This window comes from Lampris incognitus, chromosome 1, assembly GCF_029633865.1.
Source record: "Lampris incognitus isolate fLamInc1 chromosome 1, fLamInc1.hap2, whole genome shotgun sequence".
In the NCBI taxonomy this organism is placed as follows: Eukaryota; Metazoa; Chordata; class Actinopteri; order Lampriformes; family Lampridae; genus Lampris; species Lampris incognitus.
Window position 1 is genome coordinate 105828841 of NC_079211.1, and position 24772 is coordinate 105853612.

General features: G+C 55.6%; 1 pseudogene; it reads right to left on the reverse strand.

The window, feature by feature from the left end:
• Window positions 1-17904: 17904 nt before the first annotated feature.
• LOC130111491 (G-protein coupled receptor 183-like) lies at window positions 17905-24469 on the reverse strand (annotated as a pseudogene).
• Window positions 24470-24772: the final 303 nt, after the last annotated feature.

Below are 24772 nucleotides of genomic sequence, written 5' to 3' on the forward strand. Positions count from 1 at the left end.
CTACGCGCTGGCCTGAAGCTGTTCCCCTGGCATCCACGACGTCTGCTGATGTGGCCCGGGCTTTTATTGGGTCGTGGGTCTCACGTTTCGGTACGCCTTCCGACCTTTCATCTGACCGTGGGCCACAGTTTACCTCAGAGCTATGGAATGCTGTGGGTGAGGCTCTGGGCGTCAAGCTTCATCGCACTACCGCCTACCACCCTCAGGCGAACGGCCTATGTGAGCGCTTCCACCGGTCCATGAAGGCTGCGCTTCGGGCTACTCTCAAGGACTGCAACTGGGTTGACAAGCTCCCATGGGTCATGCTGGGCCTGCGGACCGCCCCGAAGGAAGACCTACAAGCCTCCTCTGCGGAGCTGGTGTACGGCACGCCGCTGCGAGTCCCAGGCGATTTCATGCCCAATGCAACGCGTCCCTGGTCAGCTGTGGACCAACGAGCCTCCTTGCTGGACGGGGTCAGAGCTTTCACACCCGTCCCTACCGCCCAACACGGCGCTCCGGTGTCCCAGGTGCCCCCAGGTCTGCAGTCAGCGGACTACGTGTTCATCCGTCACGACGCACACCGCCCCCCTCTGCAACCCCCTTATGACGGCCCCTTCCGCGTCCTGGAACGGGGAACTAAGCACCTGGTGGTGGATTTTGGGGGCACGGCCGAGCATGTTTCAGTGGACCGAGTTAAACCCGCACACCTGGACTTGACGCAGCCGTTGGAGTTAGCCCAACCTCCTCGTCGCGGTCGTCCCCCGGCTCCGCCTCCTCCCCCCGTGGAGGCCCGAGCTGCCTCTTCTGCTCCTCAGGCCGACCTCCACAGGCCCGCGTCAATGCCTCCCAGAGACACTCCGGCCCCTGTTATCCGGAGCCGCCGCGGACGGCCTGTCGTCCACCCGCGCCTGCCTGACTTCGATTACTAGGGCGAATTCTGGGGGGGCTCATGTGGTGGACACGTATTGGGGACAGAATTCAACCCAGGAACTAAGGGTTAAGTCATGGTTGCCCTGGCAGGTTAACGCAGGGTTAAGTTATGGTTGTCCAGCCAGTTTTCTGGTTATTCTTGCCACCTCCGCTCAGTCGAGCTGTGGGTTTTGTTTGTCTCGCTGATTTACCGTGGATTAAAGAAAGTTGCCTACACGGCTAAAGTGTGAACCTACGGTCTTCTCCGTTCCTTCGGCTCTACAGTAACGTGTATATATAACACACACACACACACACACACACACACACACACACACACACACGCTCAGTCGGTTCTCAAAAGGCACCAAGGACCAAGGCAGAACTGGCTCCGCACCGACAGGCTCGAGAACCGGACGTGACGTGACCGAAGTTGGGGGTAATCTCCGCATTTGCGTCGCTTGCTTCTTATAAAGTTACTTTTAAAGTCATTACATCTCGAATTTGAGGGTTGCCTACGTATAGCGACCGCAAACAGCGTTCATAACAGACGACGACTGTGCTCCAGACGACGGGTAGGTATCGAGTTTGAGTTTGTTAGCCAAAAAAATGGTGTTGGTGCAATGCATTGCAATTACAAGGAGCTGCCAATCGTTTGACGCACATGTTCTCTTTTCCCGCTGTTTAGATTCTGAGGCTCCGAAGAAGAAGAAGAGCGTCTGCCGTTGTTTGGACATTTCCTCAAACAAGTCATTGGTGGGACGCGATACGTCCTGGATTTGATCGCGCGCAGTTCATTCAGAACGTCGGCGTTTCCCCGGAGTCATCTGACGGCACATGTCACCGCCTTGGACGAGTAACCGGGAGGAGAAACACCAGTTGTCGGTTGTGAATACCCGTCAGAAAGCGAGTCGCCATCGCACGTTGGAAGCCGGCTGCCAACAGCGAGGACAGGACAGACAGTCTCCTTTTTGGAGTGGGCAATGAGCACAGTGTTTAACTCTCTGAAGGATTTCTGTGATGCCGTAATGACCCTGCTTCTTCCTAGACACGTCCCAGGTCCCGATGCAAGAACGTGTGTGGAAATGGCAAGCTTTTTTTAACTTCCGCCGGGGAGTGCCCCGGTGTGTGGGGGGCTATAGATGGAAGTCACATTCCAATAATAGCCCCAGAACAACATGCTAATGACTATTTCAACCGAAAAGGGCGGCCCTCCATAATACTGCAGGCAGTTGGGGATGGTAAAGGGCTGTTCTGGGGTGGATGGGTGGGCTATCCAGGTAGTGTGCACGATGCCCGAGTACTCAGGCAGTCAAATCTGTGGGAACGGTTGAGTGATGGACAAATATTAAGTCAAGACAAAGTGAAAATCGCTGGCCTGATATCGGACACTTTGATTGGAGACCCAGCTTATCCCCTGCAAAAATGGCTGATGAAACCGTTTGCAGACACTGGAAGACTGACCCCAGAGCAGCAGAGATTTAACTGCAGAATAAGTAGCGCATAGGCAGTTGTGGAGACAACCTTTGTGAGGCTTAAAAGAAGATGGAGGTGTCTGCTGAAAAGAAACGACCGCAAAGTGGACATGATAAAGAAAATGGTGCTGACATGCTGTGTGTTGCACAACATTTGTGAAGAGAATGGCGATCGTTTTTGTGACGACCTCCCAGACATGCTTGTGAACATGCAGCCCCCAGTACACGCTCTACCAGAGCATGGGCAGCAAGAAGGAGCTGATGTCCGAGCTGCATTAATGGAGTACCTCAATACCCAAGACGAGTGATGCTGCAAAACCCGAGTGACGTAGAAAAGACCATTTAAATTGTGTACATATTGTATATCCAGTTCAGTATTTTCAGGCAAAAAAATTTACATGTTTATAAAGTTGTACATGTAAAAAAGTTGTGCAGAATATTCAAATTTTTATTGTATTGAATTAAATATATTAAACAACAACTTGTATTGGTTATAACGTTTGTGTATAATTTTAACCTATTTCAAGAAGAGGGAGGAACACAGGGTGACGTATAAGAGTGGAGGAAAGGGCACACAGGTGGACTATATCTTATGTAGAAGGCGCCATCTGAAAGGGATTGGAGATCCATCCATTATCTGAACCGCTTATCCTGCTCCCAGGGGTGCTGGAGCCTATCCCAGCAGTCATGGGGCGGCACCCGGACAGGCCGCCACGCCATCACAGGACCGACACACACACACACACACACACACACACACACACACACACACACACACACACACACACACACACACACACACACACATAGGGACAATTTAGTACGGCCGATTCACCTGACCTACATGTATTTGGACTGTGGGAGGAAACCGGGGGCCCCGGAGAAAGCCCACACAGACACGGGGAGAACATGCAAACACCACACAGAGAACGACCCCCAAGGTTGGACTACCCCGGGGCTCGAACCCAGAACCTTCTTGCTGTGAGACGACCGCGCTAACCACTGCGCCACTGCGCCACATGTGACTGTTAAAAATGATCTAACCTACTATCATGCCAAAACAGCTGAAGCGACTTGATGACGGAAATAACGCCAGTAGTTTTACAGTTGACCCTTTTCCTCTGAAAGACTCTAACAGCAAAACGGCGTAGCTGAAACTACTTGTTAAACATGTGTTGCACCGAGATTAGGCGTGCAGCAGATCTAGAATAGCTATGTGTACGCGTGACCGTGATTCATACGCATGGGTATCAACGAGCTGGACGTCGCGCGTCAAGTTCGCACTGGGCCACCCCTCACCCCACCCCCCGCGACGGCCCTGGTCAGACCGAATAACACGTGGGAAAGAAAGAGGAAATAATCTCCTTGACTCGAAATCTACCGACAGCAGAAGCAGCGTTATGTTTAAGGAGAGGTGTGCCAGTGAGAGCAGAGCCCCCCCCCAAACACTGACCCCCAAACTGCTCTGTAAATAAGGCAGCACGCCGGATTTGTGGATTTTTGTCTTCATTATCGTACCATGTTGATGTGAAAGGTTACAGCGGGGGGGGGGGTACAGCAGGCACACGAGACATTCAGTCATATCACACCTATGTGACTTAGTGGTGCCAACTGTCTGGCAATGCAAAACTTGGGCTGAGTCTGCATTTATTTGGTGCAAGTGTGATTGCTTTTCCAATATCCAACAAATGTGTGAAGTTTTCCAGCTTTATTTTTTTAATCTCAGGCCAAGTCACACACAAAGGTCACTGGCCAGTCAGGCACACAGCTTGTTGCAGCCTCTGTAACCATGGAAAAACTTGTAACTATGGAAAAACCTGTAACCATGGAAACTGTCGAGGAAGATTCATCCCACCATGCACCCTTCCACTGCTCCAAGACTTTCCATGCTACTTCTGGTGCCACCTCTCCATGTTTTTCCAGCACCGTGAACCAAGAGAGGGCGGACATTTCTGCAGGCGGTAATGTTGGCCACGATCTGAACACCAGCACCCCGTCACTCACAGCCGGTTCCTGTACACGCACTGTGGCAGGTGGGACTTTAGAGGAAGTGGACATACATTTGTATTTCATTACACACATACTCGGTGCTAAGAAATGTCCGTTGCCTGACACATTTTCAAAGAAGAACCCGTTTGTTAGCCAGGGTCGCCACAGTGTGCGAGTCGAGGCACCTTCTGCCTGTGCAGGAACAAGAAGGCTTGCTGATTCAGACAGCAGGCCGACAGAGGTGACCAGAGAAACAGGAGCATTGCCAAATTATACAAACATGAAGCAGAGCATTAACTGGCCATTGCTGCATGTCGACTTGTCAATAACCAATCCCCCCCCCCGCCGCCGCCTTCTTTTCTCCCCAATTGTATTCGGCCAATTACCCCACTCTTCACAGCCGTCCCGGTCGCTGCTCCACCTCCTCTGACTACCGCATGTCTCCTCCGATACATGTGGAGTCTCCAGCCGCTTCTTTTCACCTGACAGTGAGGAGTTTCGCCAGGAGGATGTAGCGCGTGGGAGGATCATGCTATTCTCCCCACTTCCCCCTCCCCCCAGAAATGATACCCCGCCCGATCAGAGGAGGCGCTAGTGCAGCGACCAGGACACATACCCACAACCGACTTCCCACCCGCAGACACGGCCAACTGTGTCTGTAGGGACGCCCGACCAAGCCGGAGGTAACACGGGGACTCAAACCAGCGACCCCCGTGTTGGTAGGCAACGGAATAGACCGCTACACAACCCGGACGCCCGACTTGTCAATAATATACGTGGCTGTGATTGTGACTCAAATATTTTTGGCAGAAAAAGGTTTGCTCAAGCAACTTTCTACTACCTCTTGAATGATTACATGAGATTACATGAAAATTTATATCTATGTATATATTTTGCTTCATTTGGCGCCCCACAGCTTAGTTAGAAGGCTGTTTTTTTTTTTTAAAATTGGTGGATAATTTCAATTAAACCATCTAGAGTAGTTTTTGGTTGAAAGGCTGTTTCCCACGTTAAAGATGCACCTCAAGGGGGCACTATAGGACATTATTTGACGAAGCTGTACCCAAAGGATAAAGGGGGCGTGGGTGAGTTACATACACCTGTATGCCAACATACAGTACAGCGGAGAGAATGATAGGTCTCCAGTAATGCCCAAAGCACCTATGGTCTTTATACATCCATTTCAGTTGGTTTGATGTCACGGGGGGGGGGGTTCATCTTCTCTGTCATAATTCATGGTGAAAACTTTTGTCAGAAGGTTGTCCCCTCCTTTATTTAGGGTAATCTTCTGCCAAACGTTTTCTCTTTCTTGGGATGCGTGAAGCTGGGACTGACTCGATCATAAGAAACACAGCATTCATTGGCTCTTTATGGGTCTCATTGTTTTTGGGATTAATTTTCAAAGAGGAATCGTATTTAATCATAGCTGGAGCTCGTGTGTGGTCCTTTTCGTGAAAAACGTTTAAACGTGCACATTTACTCATCAAATGTGTTTTTGAAAATCATTTTAGTGTTAACTCTGAGGCAATGTGTTTAAAATGTTCACGTGAAATTCGTAGCTAACACGACAACAGGAGTCTCTGTTGTTATTATTATTAGTGTTGATAATGATGCCGGTGTTTTATTGTTGCTGTCCAGCGCCTCATATTCAATTAGGCTTCCTTACGTGGGAATTCCGCAGTATTGCATATTCATGATTTCTACCCCATCAGTTTGAGTCCGAGACGTGTTTGCCTCCATCAGCAAGGTTTGGGTGAAGCACGTCAGAGCCAGCGCTAACTAAGCACACCGGTTTGATTGACAGCGCAGCCTGGTGCGCGAGATGCATCGGAGTTCTCCACAGCTGCATGTTCACTTTGCAGACAGCAGCAGTCCCACATTATCCGGTCACTTTCCCGGTTCCTTGGATGCTATCTACAATTCATATTTAGTTTCTCTGGTTGGGTTGATTCGAAGTGGAATCTATAAAAATCGATTAACCCTCCTTCATAACCTCGTGTTTCATACCACGAGCTCTGCTGAGCTCGCTCCCGCGTCCCCTGTAACATCTGGAAAGGCGGACACTCTTGACGTTCTCCTAAACGACCAGTTTCCTCTTTGAAAATGTCTGGAAAAGTACAAGTGGAAGGTTTGAAATACGTCATCACAGTGTAGACACGACCGGCAAATAATCACGGTCCAAACCACGGAGAAGGTCGAATTAAACCTTTAAAAAAACATGGACTAAACACTTTACTGGACTATTGATAGATATTTTGCTGAAAGAGGATATTATACGGACGATTCAACAGTTCGTAAGGATTTGATCGCTTTTTCTTTTTTTGCGTGTGTGTGTGTGTGGGCATATACTTGCATATCAGCCTCATTAGATGTGACACACAGTTATGAGGGGCCGTGAGGGACATTAGTCAGAATTAACCCGTTCATATACTATACTGAAAACCACACACACACGTGAAATGCTTTTACATACACAACTGAAACACTCACATAAACAAATGAAAGGTTATACTGTTATGCTCGCGCACCAGAACCTGACCCGTGTGGCGAAAACCCAAGACAGACAGACACGAGATAACTTCCAAAGCTGCAAAGGGAGGTTTTATTGTGGGAGGGAAATGTATGGTGAAAAAAGGCGTTCTGTTAGTGGGATGTGTGAATAAACTATGTGTGGTGTCCCGTGGTTTGCGTGAATAACTATGTGTGAGTGTTTTTAGCCAATGTGTGGTGCGGTATGTAAATGACCAGGAGGTGTTGAAAAAATGTGCGTGCACCTGGCGAGAAAGTCCAGTCCGTGATCAAAGAGGGGTTGTCCGAGAAAGTCCAGGTCCGAGATCCGGGAAGTCGAGTCCGAAAGGAGGGGTCCAGATAGAGGGACAAGGGGGGAGATCGCAGGAGAGGTCCGGGGAGAAACGTGAAGGTCGCTGGGGACGAGGGAGACGCGGAAATCGCGGAGGGAGAGTCTTGGGAGGAAACAGAGACACGAAGATAAGACACTGGGGAATAAACAGAATGCAAGGAACGCTGGAGGGCTTGTCAGAACTTTACCGCAGGGTTCAGTACGTCGAAGCCCGGAGTGGTGTTCTGGGAGGCTTCTTGTAGAAGGCTGCCTGATTGCCACAGGTGTGCCTGATGGATGATGGCAAACACCTGGTGCAGTGCAGCGCTCGTCTCCTCAGAGCGCGAGCCGAGCGCTCGGATGTTTCCGGCACGTCCAAGCTGGGGGAGTGGCTTGAACGTGCCGGGGAGGCAGCTCGGGGCGGTGTAACCACAACAGGACCCCCCCTCCTACGGGAGACACCGGGCGACCGTCCGATGGCGTTGGGGTGGGCCCGATAGAACTCCTCCAGGAGTGCGGGGTCGGCCAGGTAGGACCGGGGAACCCAGCTGCGGTCCTCGGGCCCATAGCCAACCCAGTCCACCAGGTATTGGTACCCACGCCCCCCGGCGGCGTACGGCGAGCAGCTGGTCGACATCCCAGACCATGTCACCACCGTCGAGGACCCTGGGGGGTGGAGGAGCTTGGACAGGGGGAGACAGGGGGCTGGTGGCTACCGGTTTGAGGCGCGAGACATGGAAGACGGGATGGATCTTGAGTGAGGTAGGGAGATGGAGACGCACCGCCGAAGGGTTGACGATGCGGTCGATGGTGTAGGGACCGACGTAGCGGGGAGCCAGCTTCCGGTTGAGGGTAGGGAGGAGCAGGTCCCGGGCCAGGAGCCATACCCTCTGGCCAGGTCGAGAAGCTGGGGCCGGCACTCTCCGCCGGTTGGCGCTGCGCCGGGCCCGCTCTGTAGCTCGCAACATAGAGGCCCGGGCGGTCTTCCAAACGCGCCGACATCGGCGGAGATGGGCCCTCGTGGACGGGACCGCCACCTCCAACTCCTGATGGGGGAACAGAGGGGGTTGATAGCCCAGGGAACACTCGAAGGGGGACAAACCGGTAGCCGAACTCTCCATGGAGTTGAGCGAGTACTCCACCCAGGGTAGGTACTTGCTCCAGGAGGCGGGGTTGCTGGTGGTAACGCAACGCAAAGCCGCCTCCAGGGCTTGATTGGCCCGCTCTGCCTGCCCATTGGTCTGGGGGTGATACCCGGAGGAGAGGCTGACCGTGGCCCCAATCCCCTTACAGAAGGCCTGCCATACCTTCGAAGTGAACTGGGGACCACGGTCAGAGACAATGTCCAGGGGAATCCCATGAGGTCGGACGACGTGGGAGACGAGAAGGTCTGCCGTCTCGGCTGCAGAGGGGAGTTTGGTGAGGGCAACAAAATGGACGGCCTTGGAAAACCGGTCGACAATGGTCAGAATGGTGTCATTGCCTTGGGACACGGGGAGGCCAGTTACGAAGTCCAAGGCAATGTGGGACCAAGGTCGGCCGGGGACAGGAAGGGGGCGCAGGAGACCTGCTGGAGGGCGATGGAGAGCCTTGCTACGGGCGCAGGTGGTGCAGGCTGCCACGAACTCTCTGGTGTCTGCCTCCATGGTGGGCCACCAGAAACCCCTGCGGATGAAGGCCGCCGTTCGGTAGACACCGGGGTGGCAGGCAAGATGGCTGGAGTGGCCCCACTCCAGCACCTGGGGCCGGACAGAGGGAGGCACAAATAGCCGGTTCCGGGGTCCATTGCCTGGGTCGGGATGGGCGCACTGGGCCCTTCTCACCACTGATTCGATGGCCCAGGTGACGGCACCCACCACCCGGGCCGGGGGAAGGATGGTGTCTGGGGCGTCAGGGGACCCCTCGGGAAACAGACGGGAGAGGGCGTCTGCCCTGACGTTCTTGGTGCCCGGGCGGTAGGTGAGGGTGAAGTCGAACCGGCTGAAGAAGAGAGCCCAGCGCGCCTGCCTGGGGTTGAGCCTCTTAGCCGTCCGTACGTAGGTCAGGTTCTTGTGATCGGACCATACGATGAACGGCTGCCCTGCTCCCTCCAGCCAGTGTCTCCACTCCTCTAGGGCGGCGTGGACGGCCAGCAACTCCCTGTTGCCGATGTCATAATTCTTCTCCGCAGGACTGAAACGCCGGGAGAAGAAGGCGCACGGGTGGATCTTCTGGTCCTCCTCCGACCGCTGGGAGAGGACGGCTCCGATGCCCGTGTCCGATGCGTCCACCTCCACGATGAACTGTCTGCACGGGTCCGGGTGGGCGAGCACCGGAGCCGTTGTGAACAGCCTCTTCAGGGCCAAGAAGGCGGCTTCCGCCTCCGAGGTCCAGGAGAAGGGGCGGAGGTTGGAGGTGAGTGCAGTGAGGGGGGCGGCCACACGGCTGAACCCCCTGATGAAGCGCCGGCAGAAGTTTGCAAACCCCAGGAAGCGCTGGAGTTGCGTCCTGTTGGTGGGCCGCGCCCACTCCTCCACCGCTCGGGTCTTCCTGGGGTCAGTGCGGACGAGCCCCTTCTCCACGATGTGGCCAAGGAACTCCACGGAGGCGGAGTGGAACACGCACTTCTCGGCTTTCACGAAGAGCCTGTTCTCCAGCAGCCGTTGGAGGACCAGGCGGACATGCTGGTGGTGTTCCTCCTCAGTCCTGGAGAACACGAGTATGTCATCCAGGTACACCACCGCGAACGTGTTCAGCATGTCCCGGAGCACGTCGTTGACCAATGCCTGGAAGACGGCCGGGGCGTTGGTGAGGCCGAAGGGCATAACGAGGTACTCGAAATGCCCTAGGTGGGTGTTGAAGGCCGTCTTCCATTCATCCCCTTCCCGGATGCGCACCAGGTGGTACGCGCTGCGCAGGTCCAGCTTCGTGAACACCGTGGCGTGAGTGAGTGGCTCGAACGTGGAACTCATAAGGGGGAGTGGGTATTTATTTTTCACCGTGATATTATTTAACATTCGATAATCTATGCAAGGCCTCAGGCTGCCCTCCTTCTTTGCCACAAAAAAGAAGCCTGCCGCCACCGGGGAAGACGAGGGCCTTATGATTCCTGAGGCCAGGGACTCCGTGATATAATTGCGCATAGCCTCCTTCTCTGGGACGGAGAGGTTATACAACCGACCGGTGGGAAGGGCGGCCCCGGGAAAGAGATCTATGGCACAATCATAGGGACGGTGAGGGGGGAGGGAAAGTGCACTCTCTTTACTAAATACAGGGGCTAAATCGTGATAAATGGAAGGAACACCAGTGAGATCCGTGGGAGGAGGCACGGGTCTGAGGCCGCTGGACGGGGAGTGGGCGGAGCGAAGGCAGTTGGCATGACACGCAACGCTCCAACCCAAAATCCGCCCAGTAGACCAAGAGATGTAGGGATCGTGCCGTTCCAACCACGGTCTTCCTAACACCAGGGGCGCGCAAAACCAAGAAACGGATAGCTTCCACGTGATTACCCGAAAGAGTGAGGGTGAGGGAAGCAGTGCTGTGTGATTTTATCAAGTGAACGTCCATCTAGGGCTTGGGCTGTGAGGGGTGTGTCTAGGGGGACGAGTGGAATGCCGGCCTGCCGGGCCAGCGAGGTGTCCATCAAACACTCGTCCGCCCCCGAATCCAGGAGTGCACCAACAGACAGTGAGCGGTTACCCCAGGTGAGAGTGACCGGAAAAAGGTGGTTGTGCTCCTTCTTGGGCTGGGGCTGAGGAAGGGTCGTCAGGCTCACTAGGACACCCCTCACTAGTGAGCCGGGTCTTTTTGGGCGAGTCGGGCAGGCCTTGATATAGTGGCCCGACCTCCCGCAGTAGAGGCAGAGGTGGCCATGCATCCTCTGCTCCCTAACTTCCAGCGGGAGCCGTGACCGACCCAACTGCATGGGCTCCTCCTCCGGCCTGGATCCAGAAGCCACCCAGGGTTGCGAGGGGGAGTGTGAGGGTGGAGAGAGCCCACGGGACGCTGACTCAGGGAAGGCACCGGTAGGACGGACGGGGGTTGGTCTATGGGAGGGGCCAGCGCGCGGGGCGCGTTCCTGGCGCCGCTCCCGCAGCCGTTCGTCCATCTGGAGGGCGACGAGCTCGTTGAAGGAGGCAGGGCGGTCCCGAACGATAAGATCTTTGATGGGCTCGCTCAGCCCCCTCCTGTACGCGCTCTTGAGCGCAGTGTCATCCCACCCACTGTCTGCCGCGAGTATCCTTACCTCCAGGGAATTATCTGCCACCGACCTGGCTCCCTGTTGGATGGAATGGAGGCGGCCGGCAGCGTCCTGCCCGTCAGCTGGGTGGTCGAACACCAGATTGAACTCGCGGCGGAAGGCACCATAGTCCGAGGCGAGCTGCTCGGTATGGCCTACCGCCGCTATGGCCCAGCTGAGGGCTTTGCCGGTGAGGAGGGACATGACAAGGGCTACCTTGGTCTCTCCTGTCCTATACCTAGCTGGCTGGTGTTTGAACAGGAGCTCACACTGACCAAGGAAACCCCTGCACAGCTCGAACTCCCCACCGAAGGCCTTGGGGCAGGGGAGGTTAGGCTCGCACCGGGGGTCCAGTGGGGGTTGACTCGGAGGGGGAACGTCGGGACCAGGAACGGGGAAACCGGAGGCCGAGCTGGGGGCAGAGACCGAGGCCAGGGCAGGGTGGTCGCTCATCCTGGAGACCGCTGTGGAGAGTGCAGCGATCTGCGCGGTGAGGGTATCTAACGCGCTCGTCGCGGCCTGAAGATCGCTGATCTCTCCGGTGACACGGGTGAAGGCAGTAGTAAGCTCTGAGCAGAGAGGCAAGTTGGCAACTGTGACTTCTTACTACTGCCTCTAGGGGGACGGAGCTCTGGGGCGTCACAGGCACCATCCGCTCCTTGGGTTTGCCTGGGTCCATAATGGCTTCGACGTTCTGTTATGCTCGCGCACCAGAACCTGACCCGTGTGGCGAAAACCCAAGACAGACAGACACGAGATAACTTCCAAAGCTGCAAAGGGAGGTTTTATTGTGGGAGGGAAATTTATGGTGAAAAAAGGCGTTCTGTTAGTGGGATGTGTGAATAAACTGTGTGGTGTCCCGTGGTTTGCGTGAATAACTATGTGTGAGTGTTTTTAGCCAATGTGTGGTGCGGTATGTAAATGACCAGGAGGTGTTGAAAAAATGTGCGTGCACCTGGCGAGAAAGTCCAGTCCGTGATCCAAGAGGGGTTGTCCGAGAAAGTCCAGGTCCGAGATCCGGGAAGTCGAGTCCGAAAGGAGGGGTCCAGATAGAGGGACAAGGGGGGAGATCGCAGGAGAGGTCCGGGGAGAAACGTGAAGGTCGCTGGGGACGAGGGAGACGCGGGGAGCCGTGGAAATCGCGGAGGGAGAGTCTTGGGAGGAAACAGAGACACGAAGATAAGACACTGGGGAATAAACAGAATGCAAGGAACGCTGGAGGGCTTGTCAGAACTTTACCGCAGGGTTCAGTACGTCGAAGCCCGGAGTGGTGTTCTGGGAGGCTTCTTGTAGAAGGCTGCCTGATTGCCACAGGTGTGCCTGATGGATGATGGCAAACACCTGGTGCAGTGCAGCGCTCGTCTCCTCAGAGCGCGAGCCGAGCGCTCGGATGTTTCCGGCACGTCCGAGCTGGGGGAGTGGCTTGAACGTGCCGGGGAGGCAGCTCGGGGCGGTGTAACCACAACATTATACATTCCCATACACAACTGAAAAGCTTATGTAAAAAGTGTATGTAAAAGGATTCACAATACTATATGTGCGCATTTTAACTGTATGTGAGCACATTTTACTCGTGTGAAAGCTTTCCAGTAGTTTCCGTAAGAGCTTTTCGGTTGCGTATGTGAACGTTGTGGAGTTAGAAAACAACGAGACAGGAGACGTGAGAGTAGACGTAGTCGAGGTAGTTTACTAGCTCCAACTTTACATGTCATATATTCGACAACGACACTGAACTCTCTGGACCGGAAGCGGAAGTGCATTCTCTCTTAGGTGAATGTCTCTAGTTATATAGATGTGGGTCACCACACAGGCCCCCCCAGAATTCACCTACACAAAACAATGCAAAACAGCAAAAGCGCAACTCATGAACATAAAAATAGACTCTACAACAGAACAGTCAATGACATAGTGCAAAGTCACGGGGAAAACAAGTGACGAGTCGGGGGGTGGACCCTGCGGCCATAACGGCTGCGCTTCACAGGAGGGGAAACAGATGGGGCCGAAACCCGGGCCATAGGCGGGGCCGAAGCAGGAACAGAGGCAGGTGCCGGGGCCGACCTAGGAGGGCGTCCCCGCCGCGGGGGTAGGGCCAATTGCATTGGCTCCCCAATGTCCAAGTGAGCAGGCTTGAGACGGTCTATAGCGACCCGCTCCGGCCTGCCCCCCATGTCCACCACAAAGTTCTTATCCCCCGCCTCCAGGACACGGAAGGGCCCGTCGTATGGGGGCTGCAGCGGGGACCGATGGCTGTCGTGCCTAATGAAGACGTACCTCGCCGATGGCAGATCCTTGGGGACGTAGGACCGGGGGAGGCAGTGTTGAGACATCGGAACGGGAGCGAAGGCACCGGCAGCGCTCCGGGACGCACTGAGGTGAGAGGCGGCCGACCAGGGAGTCGTAGCATCCGGAAGAAACTCCCCCGGAACTCGCAGGGGCTGGCCATACACCAGCTCAGCGGAGGAGGTCTGGAGGTCTTCCTTCGGGGCCGAACGCAGGCCGAGCATGACCCATGGGAGCCGGTCCATCCAGTCGCAGCCAGTGAGGCTTGCCCGCAGAGCGGCTTTCATGTCCCGATGGAACCGCTCACAAAGTCCGTTGCTCTGCGGGTTGTACGCCGTAGTGCGGTGGATCTTCATCCCCAGGTGCTCAGCGACCGCCGTCCAGAGCTCCGAGGTAAACTGGGAGCCCCGGTCGCTCGTGATGTCACCCGGTGTGCCGAAACGGGCCACCCAGCAGCCGATGAACGCCCGTGCTACCTCTGCTGCCGTCGTGGAGGACAAGGGAATAGCCTCTGGCCACCTGGTGGCCCTGTCCACAATAGTGAGGAGGAACGTATAACCACGGGAGGGGGGCAGGGGACCCACCAGGTCAACATTGACGTGGTCAAACCGCCTCTCTGGAACCACAAACGGCGCCAAAGGGGCCTTGGTATGGCGGTGCACCTTGGCGCGTTGGCACGCCACACAAGAGCCGGCCCAGGCTCTAACATCCTTCCGGAGCCCAGGCCAAACAAACTTGACGCTCACCAATTTGGTCGAGGCCTTCACTCCCGGGTGGGAAAGGCCGTGGACGGTGTCGAAAACTCGGCGCCGCCAGGAAGTAGGCACCAGGGGGCGCGGTTGACCGGTGGAGATGTCACAGAGGAGGGTGGTGTTGGCCGCGTCGAACGTCACGTCCTCCAGCCGTAGCGCCGTAGGGGTCGACCGGTAGTCTTGAACGGTCGCGTCCTTGGCTTGGTCCGCTGCCATAGCGGCGTAGTCGAGTCCCAAGTGAACGGCGTTAACAACCGCCCGTGAAAGGCAGTCGGCGACGGAGTTATCCTTGCCCGACACGTGTTGTATGTCCGTGGTAAACTCGGAAACCGCCGCGAGATGACGCTGCTGACGCCCAGACCACGGTTCTGAGGTTTTGGCCATACAGAACGTCAGCGGTTTGTGGTCCACGAAAGCGGTGAACTGTCGGCCCTCCAATAGGAACCTAAAGTGTCTGGTTGCGAGGAAGAGACCCAGTAGTTCCCTATCAAAGGTGCTGTATTTGCGCTCGCTCTCACGGAGTTGTTTACTGAAGAACGCCAACGGCTGCCAGCCCCCCCCCACCCACTGCTCACACACGGCCCCCACGGCGTAGTCGGAGGCATCCGTTGTAAGGGCTATGGGGGCGGCAGGCGACGGGTGAGCTAGCAGCGCAGCGTTGGCCAGCGCGGTCTTGGCGGCCACAAAAGCCTCGTCCATCCCCGAAGACCAGTCCAGCTCGTCCTTAGACTTCTTACCCCGCAGGGCCTCATACAGGGGACGCATGATGTGGGCGGCACGGGGCAGGAAACGGTTATAAAAGTTCACCATGCCCAGGAATTCCTGCAGCGACTGTACAGTGCGGGGGCGGGGGAACATGGTGACAGCCTCAACCCTGGCAGGGAGGGGAACGGCCCCCTGTGGAGTGATGTGGTGCCCGAGGAAGGTGATGGACGACTCCCCGAACTGACACTTAGCTGGGTTGATGATGAGGCCGTGTTCGCTGAGCCTGTCAAATAGCTGTCTGAGGTGCGTCATGTGTTCCTCCGCCGACGCGCTGGCCACGAGGATGTCGTCTAAGTACACAAACAAAAATGGCATGTCACGGAGCACAGAATCCATAAGGCGCTGAAACGTCTGCGCCGCCCCTTTAAGGCCGAAAGGCATACGTAAAAACTCAAAGAGCCCAAAGGGTGTGATGACAGCCGTTTTTGGGACATCCAGTGGGTGGACCGGCACTTGGTGATACCCCCGCACTAAGTCGATTTTGGAATAGATGGCAGCGTCCGCCAGGTGGGTAGAGAAATCTTGTATGTGCGGTATGGGGTACCGGTCGGGGGTCGTGGCATTGTTTAGGCGACGGTAGTCCCCGCACGGGCGCCAACCCCCGTTGGCCTTAGTAACCATGTGAAGAGGGGAAGCCCACGGGCTGTCAGAACGGCGGACAATGCCGAGGCGCTCCATAGTCGAAAACTCCTCCCTGGCTATTGCGAGCTTGGCCGAGTCGAGGCGTCGGGCCCGGGCGTAAACTGGGGGCCCCACTGTGGTGATATGATGTTCCACGCCGTGCTTGGCCACCGCCGAGGAGAAGGTGGGTGTGGTCAGCTCGGGGAAATTTGCGAGCAGGCGTTGGTATGGATCCCCGGTGGAGAGTGTGTTAGCGAGGCACAGCGCTCCAGCGCCCCCAAGCGTGCAGGGGTATGACGCAAAAGAGACGGCATCAATCACGCGACAGTTTTTAACATCCACCAGCAGGTTGAAAGCACAGAGGAAATCCGCACCTAGGAGCGGGGTGGATACAGCAGCCATCACAAAGTCCCAGCCGAAACGTCGGCCGCCGAAACACACGTCCACATGTCTGATACCGTACGTCCGAATGGACGTGCCGTTGGCGGCGTCCATCTGGGGGCCGTGACTGTCGGTCATCGTGTCCACAGCTTGTGCTGGTAGTATGCTGCGTTGAGCGCCAGAGTCAACCAGCAGCCGCCGGCCCGACAAGGAGTCTCTGATGAACAACAGCTTGCAGTCACGGCCGGCGCCCATAGCCGTTAACGAGCGCCGGCCTTGGCGTTTCCCTGAACCCTGTAACTGCAGGGTTTGCGACACCGTTTTGCTTTTGCCCCAAACCTGGCATGGTAATAACAGAGCCCGTCGTCAGGTTGGCGGCGGGCTGTCACCGCAGCCGCGGTGTCCATATAGTCGTACACAGGTGGTGGTGGGGCGGTCTGGTGGGGTAGCAGGGCATGCACAAACTGTTGCCGGTTGGCCAGGAAAACCCTGTCTGCTTCAGCAGCCAGAGAACGGTAGTCCTTGGAGGCGGCGAGAGGAGAACTGGCCAGTGCTGTGCGTACAGGTGCGGGGAGCTGCCTCAGAAAAATGTGTGTGAAAAGAAAGGCCGGATCAGCCGATCCCAGCACAGACAGCATTTTTTCCATTAAATCAGACGGTTTGCCGTCGCCGAGGCCATTCGGGGACAGTAAACGGTCTGCCTTCTCCAGCTCCGACAGTTCAAATAGTTTCAGGAGGAATGTCTTTATAGCATCGTACTTGCCAGCAGCTGGCGGAGCTTCCAACAGTGTCATTGCTCGCGCCGTTGTCGATGCGTCTAACGCCGCCACTACGTGGAAGTACTGCGTTGCATCCTGCGTTATCCCTCTCAGGTGGAACTGGGCTTCCACATGTTGAAACCACGGCCGTGGATTATGCTGCCAAAAGTCGGGTAGCTTCACAGTAGCGGTGTAAATGCTAGCGTTAGCAATAGCCATGTTGTTAGCACCGGCGTCGTCGTTGTCAGACATACTCGTATTAGTTGTTCGATCACGTCGGGGTCACCAATGTGGAGTTAGAAAACAACGAGACAGGAGACGTGAGAGTAGACGTAGTCGAGGTAGTTTACTAGCTCCAACTTTACATGTCATATATTCGACAACGACACTGAACTCTCTGGACCGGAAGCGGAAGTGCATTCTCTCTTAGGTGAATGTCTCTAGTTATATAGATGTGGGTCACCACAACGTATAATCTTTCAGTTGTTTATGTGACGGTGTTTCGGTTGTGCATGTAAAAGCATTTCACTTGTTTCTGTGTGTGTGTGTGGTTTTCAGTATAGTATATGAACGAGTTAATTCTGAATAATGTCCCTCATGGCCCCTCACACACAGTCCTCTCAGCTCTCATCCACTCCCACTAATAACATGAAACACAGCTGGTGAGTTCTAGCTGACGTGTTCTCGGACTCTACATCTTCCCGCGATATTCTGGAAACGTCGACGGCCTCCTCCATCGCCCTTCCCAGGACAGGGGCCCAATCTGAGGACGAAGGGGACAGATAGATAATTTCTCTAGGAAAACTAAAACCAACAACTCCCTAAACAATACAAATTCATCTGTAAACGTGGGCAAGACACAACAAAACGGGTGATGTTTTTTGTTTGTTAGTTTGTTTGTTTTTACACACAGTCCTTTGTCAGATCCGTCACTTCACCTGCGCGTGCACCGCGGGCACACCGTCCTCAACATGGCGGCACGCAGCGCCGGGCTGCCCCACACGTACACCGCCGGGGTGCAGACGGCGTTAAAACGGGCCATGATGGCGAACGGGTTTGTGGCCTCGTTTTCAAAAACGAGCCCCGTCCCTAAAACGTATCTCAGTACGATGTTGACAAAGGAAGGGCACCACAGTATTAAGAAGCTGATCACGACAAAAATAATGATCCTGAGGGACTCCTTCTTGCTGTCCGTGTCGGCGCCGGGCGGGTCCCGGCTGAGCTGGTACTTGGCCACGGCGTACAGTTTTGACGGTCATCGCCATTTTGGTGAGCACGGCGACCTGCAGGCTGGCGACGCTGAAGGCGTAAAACTTGGCGGCTTTGGAGACCGGCAGTAGGTTCAGGATGAGTAAATGCGCGAAGTTGTGGAGCCAGCAGTACACGTTCACCCCCACCACCACCTGTCTGTTGGCGAAGCGGCTGTAGGTCAGCGGGTGGCAGACCGCGAAATACCAGTCGAACTGGGCGAAGAGAAACGTGAGGATGTTGACGCCGAGCAGCGAGGGCAGGATGCCGTGCGTCCCGTTTCTCGGCGGGTACCCCTCGCTGACGTCGAACAGGCCGAGGTAGTACACGGACAGCCCCACCAACGTGTCGCAGATGCTGGTGTTCAGCATGAAAATGAAGCGGTTCTGAAGGCGGAGGTCTTTGTGTTACGTCTCGCCGCTCCACACCCGCTCTGCAGTGTAACCTTGGCCAAGGCTCAACGTCTCCCCGCTCCACACCCGCTCTGCAGTGTAAGCGTACCCGGAGCTCTGCCAACTCCACCTGATGCCTGTTTCCTCGTTACCCCTCCACTCACCTGTTGGCAGTCACCTCCCTATATCTGGCTGTGTCACTCTCAGCTTGTTGCCAGTTCGTGCCGTTCCCTGGGAGAGTACTTGTGCTTGTCCTACTCATCGAAGTTTGTTTACTTACCTGGATCTTCCCTGGAGATTTCTCTGTCGGACCTTCCTCGTTGCTCCCCTTCCCCTGTGCGCTGCTTTCCGTTTACGAAGAGGATTTCTTCACTCCAGCGTTGCTGTGATTTTCCGTTCTCCTTTGGTATCCTCTTGTTTACCCCCCCCCCCTCCTGCCTGGATTAAGGGCCGACTCCACTGTTCCCGGCTTAAAAGTGGACTTCGCGTTTCCTGGTGAGAGTGGACTTCCTGAGTTTTCTCTTCAATAAATTAGCCTGTTGGTCCCGCTATATTGTGCCTTCTGTGTTTGTGCTCTTGGGGTCGGGTGCAAACCCTAACAGTACGAACTGGCCATGACGACCCCAGCCAGCACAGACGGCACACCCACAGCCAATCCGGTGCAAGCAGCCCTAGTAAAACAAATTCAGATTACCAACGCCCATTCCCAGCAATTACAAGAGGCTTCGGTTGCTGTGCAGGGTCTCCAGTCTCAAGTTCAACCACTGCAAGCTTCTGTGGAAGCTTTAGCTGTCCAGCAGGCGGCGATGGCGAGTCAGCAGGCAGAGATCATGCAACAACTGCAGACCATTTCAGCAGCTCTTGCCAACCAGCAGCTGAACCAGCCTGTACCGCCAGCAAGTGCGCCCCCTGTGGCCGCCGCTCCAGTAGATCCTCCGGTTCCTGTTTATTTACCCCGTGGAACCATCATTACCAGTCCACGCCCATTTGACGGTAACTTTGAAACTTGCTCTACCTTCATTATGCAGTGTGAGCTTGTTTTCACACACCAGCCCACCGTGTTCTCCAGTGATGCTGTTAAGATCGCTTACGTGACCAACCTGCTCAGTGGTCGAGCAGCGCAGTGGGCTACGTCTTCTTGGTCCATGGGGGCCAGCTACTGTAACTCTTATAGAGACTTTGTCGCAGAGCTACGTAAGGTTTTCCACCATCCGGTAAGCGGTCGGGATTCTGACTCACGACTGAATAACATCCAGCAGGGCGGCGCCAGCGTCACAGATTACTCCGTCGACTTCCGCCTGGCTGCCGCTGAGAGCGGATGGAATGACCAGGCCCTGCGTGCCACTTTTCGTAGAGGATTGAGCGAGGCGGTGAAGGATCAACTTGCTACCCGAGAAGAACCCTCATCTCTGGATGACCTCATTGCTCTCGCTATCCGCATTGATGGACGTATCCGGGAGAGAAAGCGTGAGAAGGCCTTGCGTGGAACTTCCTTCAATCCCAGAACTACCTCTGCGTCAGACCGAACCGCTGTTCCCGTTTCCCCGGCCAATCCCTCCTCTGACTCTTTCGCGACAACGCCACCTGGGGATGTAGAAGAGCGGATGGAGGTAGGACGTGCTAGACTTACTCCTGCTGAACGGGAGAGCCGATTCAAGGCAGGTCTTTGCCTGTACTGTGGTCTTAAGGGGCACCGACTCCGCGACTGTCCCTCACGGCCAAAAGATTAGGCTTACCAGGACCAAGGGAGATCCTAGTAAGCCGCCTTTCCTTCTCCCGTGGGTCCGAATCTCGCGGCCATCTTGTTCCTATTGCTTTAGTCTGGGCGGGCCAGAGACTTTCCCTTGGAGCCCTGATTGATTCCGGAGCAGATGATAGTTTTATGGACCTTGACTTTGCCTCGCAGGCAGACATTCCCCTTGAGTCTCTTGGGACCCCCATTGATGCGTTTGCCTTGGATGACCGGAGATTAGCCTGTATCACACAGCGGACCGTCCCCGTTACTCTCACCGTTGCAGGTAACCACACAGAGACAATGCAATTTTACATCATACGTTCCCCGCTTAATCCAGTTATCTTGGGACGCCCCTGGCTCAGACACCATGAACCCCACATCTCTTGGTCCACAGGCACAGTCCTTGGATGGGGCTCTACTTGCCATGCCCAATGCCTTCGTGCAGCTCCTAGTGCTACGCCTTTGAGCTCGCCTACTCCCCTGCCTCCTGATCTCTCCTCCGTGCCCCCTGTGTATCATGACCTTGGTGAGGTATTTAGCAAGACCCGTGCTAAGTCACTCCCGCCTCACCGCCCGTATGATTGCGCCATTGATCTCCGTCCTGGGGCTACTCTTCCCAGTAGCCGCCTCTACAACTTGTCACTCCCTGAGAAGGCGGCCATGGATGAGTACATCACCAAGTCCCTTGCTGCAGGTCTCATCAAGCCCTCGTCTTCCTCTGTTGCTGCAGGGTTCTTTTTTGTGAAGAAGAAGGACGGGGGACTTCGACCTTGTATTGACTACCGGCAACTGAACGCAATCACCATTAAGAACAAGTACCCGCTTCCACTTATGAGTTCGACTTTTGAGCCTCTCTCACAGGCGACCATCTTCACCAAGCTAGACCTGAGGAGCGCTTACCACCTCGTGCGAATCAGGGAAGGCGATGAGTGGAAGACCGCCTTCAAAACACCCCGAGGCCACTATGAGTACTTGGTGATGCCGTTCGGACTCACAAACGCACCAGCAGTGTTTCAGGCGTTTATGAACGACGTACTCCGTGACATGTTGGATGTGTTTGTCGTCGTTTACCTGGACGACATCCTCATTTTCTCCCAGTCTCTTGAGGAACACGTCCAGCATGTTCGCAGGGTACTGGAGCGCCTCCTCCAGAACCAACTCTACGTCAAGGCGGAGAAGTGCCTGTTTCACTCCCCCTCTGTGGATTACTTGGGATTCATCGTAGAGAAGGGACGGACCAGAGCAGATCCCCGCAAGGTCCAGACAGTGGTGGACTGGCCGGAACCTACCAACCGTAAGGAGCTGCAGAGTTTTCTAGGGTTCGCAAATTTCTACCGGAGATTCATTCGCAACTACAGCCAGCTGGCAGAACCGCTTACTGCGTTGACCTCCCCAGCCAAACCCTTCATCTGGTCTCCTGCTGCCAGCTCTGCTTTCCAAGTCCTCAAGACAAGGTTCACCTCGGCCCCAGTGCTGCTCCATCCTGACCCCAAGAGACAATTCGTGGTAGAGGTTGATGCCTCGGATTCAGGCGTAGGGGGGGTGCTCTCCCAGCGGTCGGCTGAGGACCAGAAACTCCATCCTTGCGCCTTTTTCTCCCGCCGATTTCTGCCGGCCGAGCAGAATTATGACGTTGGAAACCGGGAGTTACTGGCTGTAGTGGCTGCTCTGGAGGAATGGCGCCACTGGCTCGAGGGCGCTGAGCACCCGTTTCTCATCTGGACGGACCACAAGAACTTGACTCACCTGAGGGCAGCCAAACGTCTCAACAGTCGTCAGGCTCGGTGGGCTGGCTTCCTTAGTCGTTTCAACTATGTTCTGACTTACCGTCCTGGGACACGCAACGTAAAGGCTGACATCCTGTCTCGGCTACACCCGAAGGAAGGCGCGTTTGAAGAGCCTGAACCCATCCTCCCTGCGGCTAGAGTGGTCGGTGTGGTCACTTTTGGTCTTGAGTCGGCTGTTCGCACTGCCCAACGTGCTCAACCCGCTCCGAGTAACGTGCCACCCCGTCGCCTCTTCGTCCCAGATGCTGTTCGGTCTCGAGTTCTTCAGTGGGGTCATAGCAGTCGTTTCTCCTGTCACCCAGGAGTTAGTCGTACCCAGTCGTTCATCGCTCGGCGCCTCTGGTGGCCAACTATGCGGGAGGATGTCAAGAGCTTTGTAGCGGCCTGCACTGTTTGCGCCCGCAGCAAGGCCTCTCACCAGGCGCCATCTGGTCTGTTGCAGCCACTCCCTATTCCTAGCCGCCCCTGGTCTCACGTGGCTTTGGATTTCGTTTCCGGACTACCACCTTCTCGGGGAAACACTGTGGTTCTCACCGTCATAGACCGTTTCAGCAAGGGCGTCCATCTGATAGCCCTTCCCAAACTTCCTTCGGCTGCTGAGACCGCGGACCTCTTGTTGCAACATGTCTTCCGGCTTCATGGCCTACCATCAGATGTAGTCTCCGATAGAGGTCCTCAGTTCACCTCACAAGTGTGGCGTGCATTTTGTAAAGGCATCGGAGCCACAGTAAGTCTGTCTTCGGGCTACCACCCCCAAACAAATGGTCAGACCGAGAGGGCAAACCAGAGCATGGAGACAGCGTTGCGTTGTGTATGTAACAGCAAGCCCTCCACCTGGAGTGACTACCTACCGTGGGTAGAGTACGCCACCAATTCCCTGGTCAGCTCTGCATCTGGACTTTCTCCATTCGAGGCATCCCTGGGGTATCAACCTCCCCTGTTCGACCCACAGCAGGATGAAGTGGCCGTTCCCTCCGTACAGCTCCACTTGCGACGCTGTCAGCGTGTCTGGAGGACCATCCGGACAGCACTGCTCAAGGCTGGGGAGCGCGCTCGCAGAGGGGCTGACCGGCGACGTACCCCTGCGCCGGAGTACAAGAAGGGACAGAGGGTCTGGCTGTCCACGAAGGACGTTCCCCTCCAGACAACCGACAAGAAACTCTCGCCCCGCTTCATTGGTCCTTTTGAAGTCCAGAAAGTCCTGAGCCCGGCAGCTGTTCGGCTGAAGCTGCCTTCCTCCATGCACATTCATCCTGTCTTCCACGTCTCTCGAGTTAAGCCCGTCTCCAGCAGTCCTCTTATGCCCCCGGTTCCTGAGCCTCCGCCTCCGGAATTTGTAGATGGTCATCCTCAATGGAAGGTCCGCCGGCTGCTTAAAGTCCGGCGCTGCGGCCGCGGGTTCCAGTATCTCGCGGACTGGGCAGGTTATGGACCTGAGGAGCGCAGCTGGATTTCGCGGAAGCTCATTATGGATCCCTCTCTCCTCGCCGACTTCTACCGTGCCCACCCGGGGGCGCCAGGTCAGTCGCCAGGTGGCTCCCGTAGAGGGGGGGGGTACTGTTACGTCTCGCCGCTCCACACCCGCTCTGCAGTGTAACCTTGGCCAAGGCTCAACGTCTCCCCGCTCCACACCCGCTCTGCAGTGTAAGCGTACCCGGAGCTCTGCCAACTCCACCTGATGCCTGTTTCCTCGTTACCCCTCCACTCACCTGTTGGCAATCACCTCCCTATATCTGGCTGTGTCACTCTCAGCTTGTTGCCAGTTCGTGCCGTTCCCTGGGAGAGTACTTGTCCTGCTCATCGAAGTTTGTTTACTTACCTGGATCTTCCCTGGAGATTTCTCTGTTGGACCTTCCTCGTTGCTCCCCTTCCCCTGTGCGCTGCTTTCCGTTTACGAAGAGGATTTCTTCACTCCAGCGTTGCTGTGATTTTCCGTTCTCCTTTGGTATCCTCCTGTTTACCCCCCCCCCCCTCCTGCCTGGATTAAGGGCCGACTCCACTGTTCCCGGATTAAAGGGCGACTCCACGGTTCCCGGCTTAAAGGTGGACTTCGCGTTTCCTGGTGAGAGTGGACTTCCTGAATTTTCTCTTCAATAAATTAGCCTGTTGGTCCCGCTATATTGTGCCTTCTGTGTTTGTGCTCTTGGGATCGGGTGCAAACCCTAACACTTTGGTGGCCAAGAGCCCCACGACTACGGCGCCAGCTATGAGAACCGTCGCGGTGGCGAACAGAAACTGGAAAATAAAGACCAGGTAATCTAGGAGGCTGTCGAAGTCCACGGCCAGGGGCACCCCCCCCCCCCCGCCCGCGGGCTGCGTGCCGTTCAGGGAGCGCATGGTTGGCGGTGCTGGTCTGGGTGAGCCCAGCACGGCACGGTGCGTTTTATAGCTGAGACGGCTTGACTGAAGGTGCGGGGGGGGGGGGGGGCACGGACACGTTCTCAGGAGACACCACCCACACAATCACGTGCTGGTGGACGGAGATGGGCCAAACGTTTGGTGTCAACCACGCGTCGTTAGGCTGACTAACTAATACCAATACGGATCAGTTAATGACGGTTTGTAATCGCCGCGTTTTATTTTTATTTTAACGAAATGTCTGACTGAACACGCGCTCTGTCTCACCGTTTGGCCCTGTTA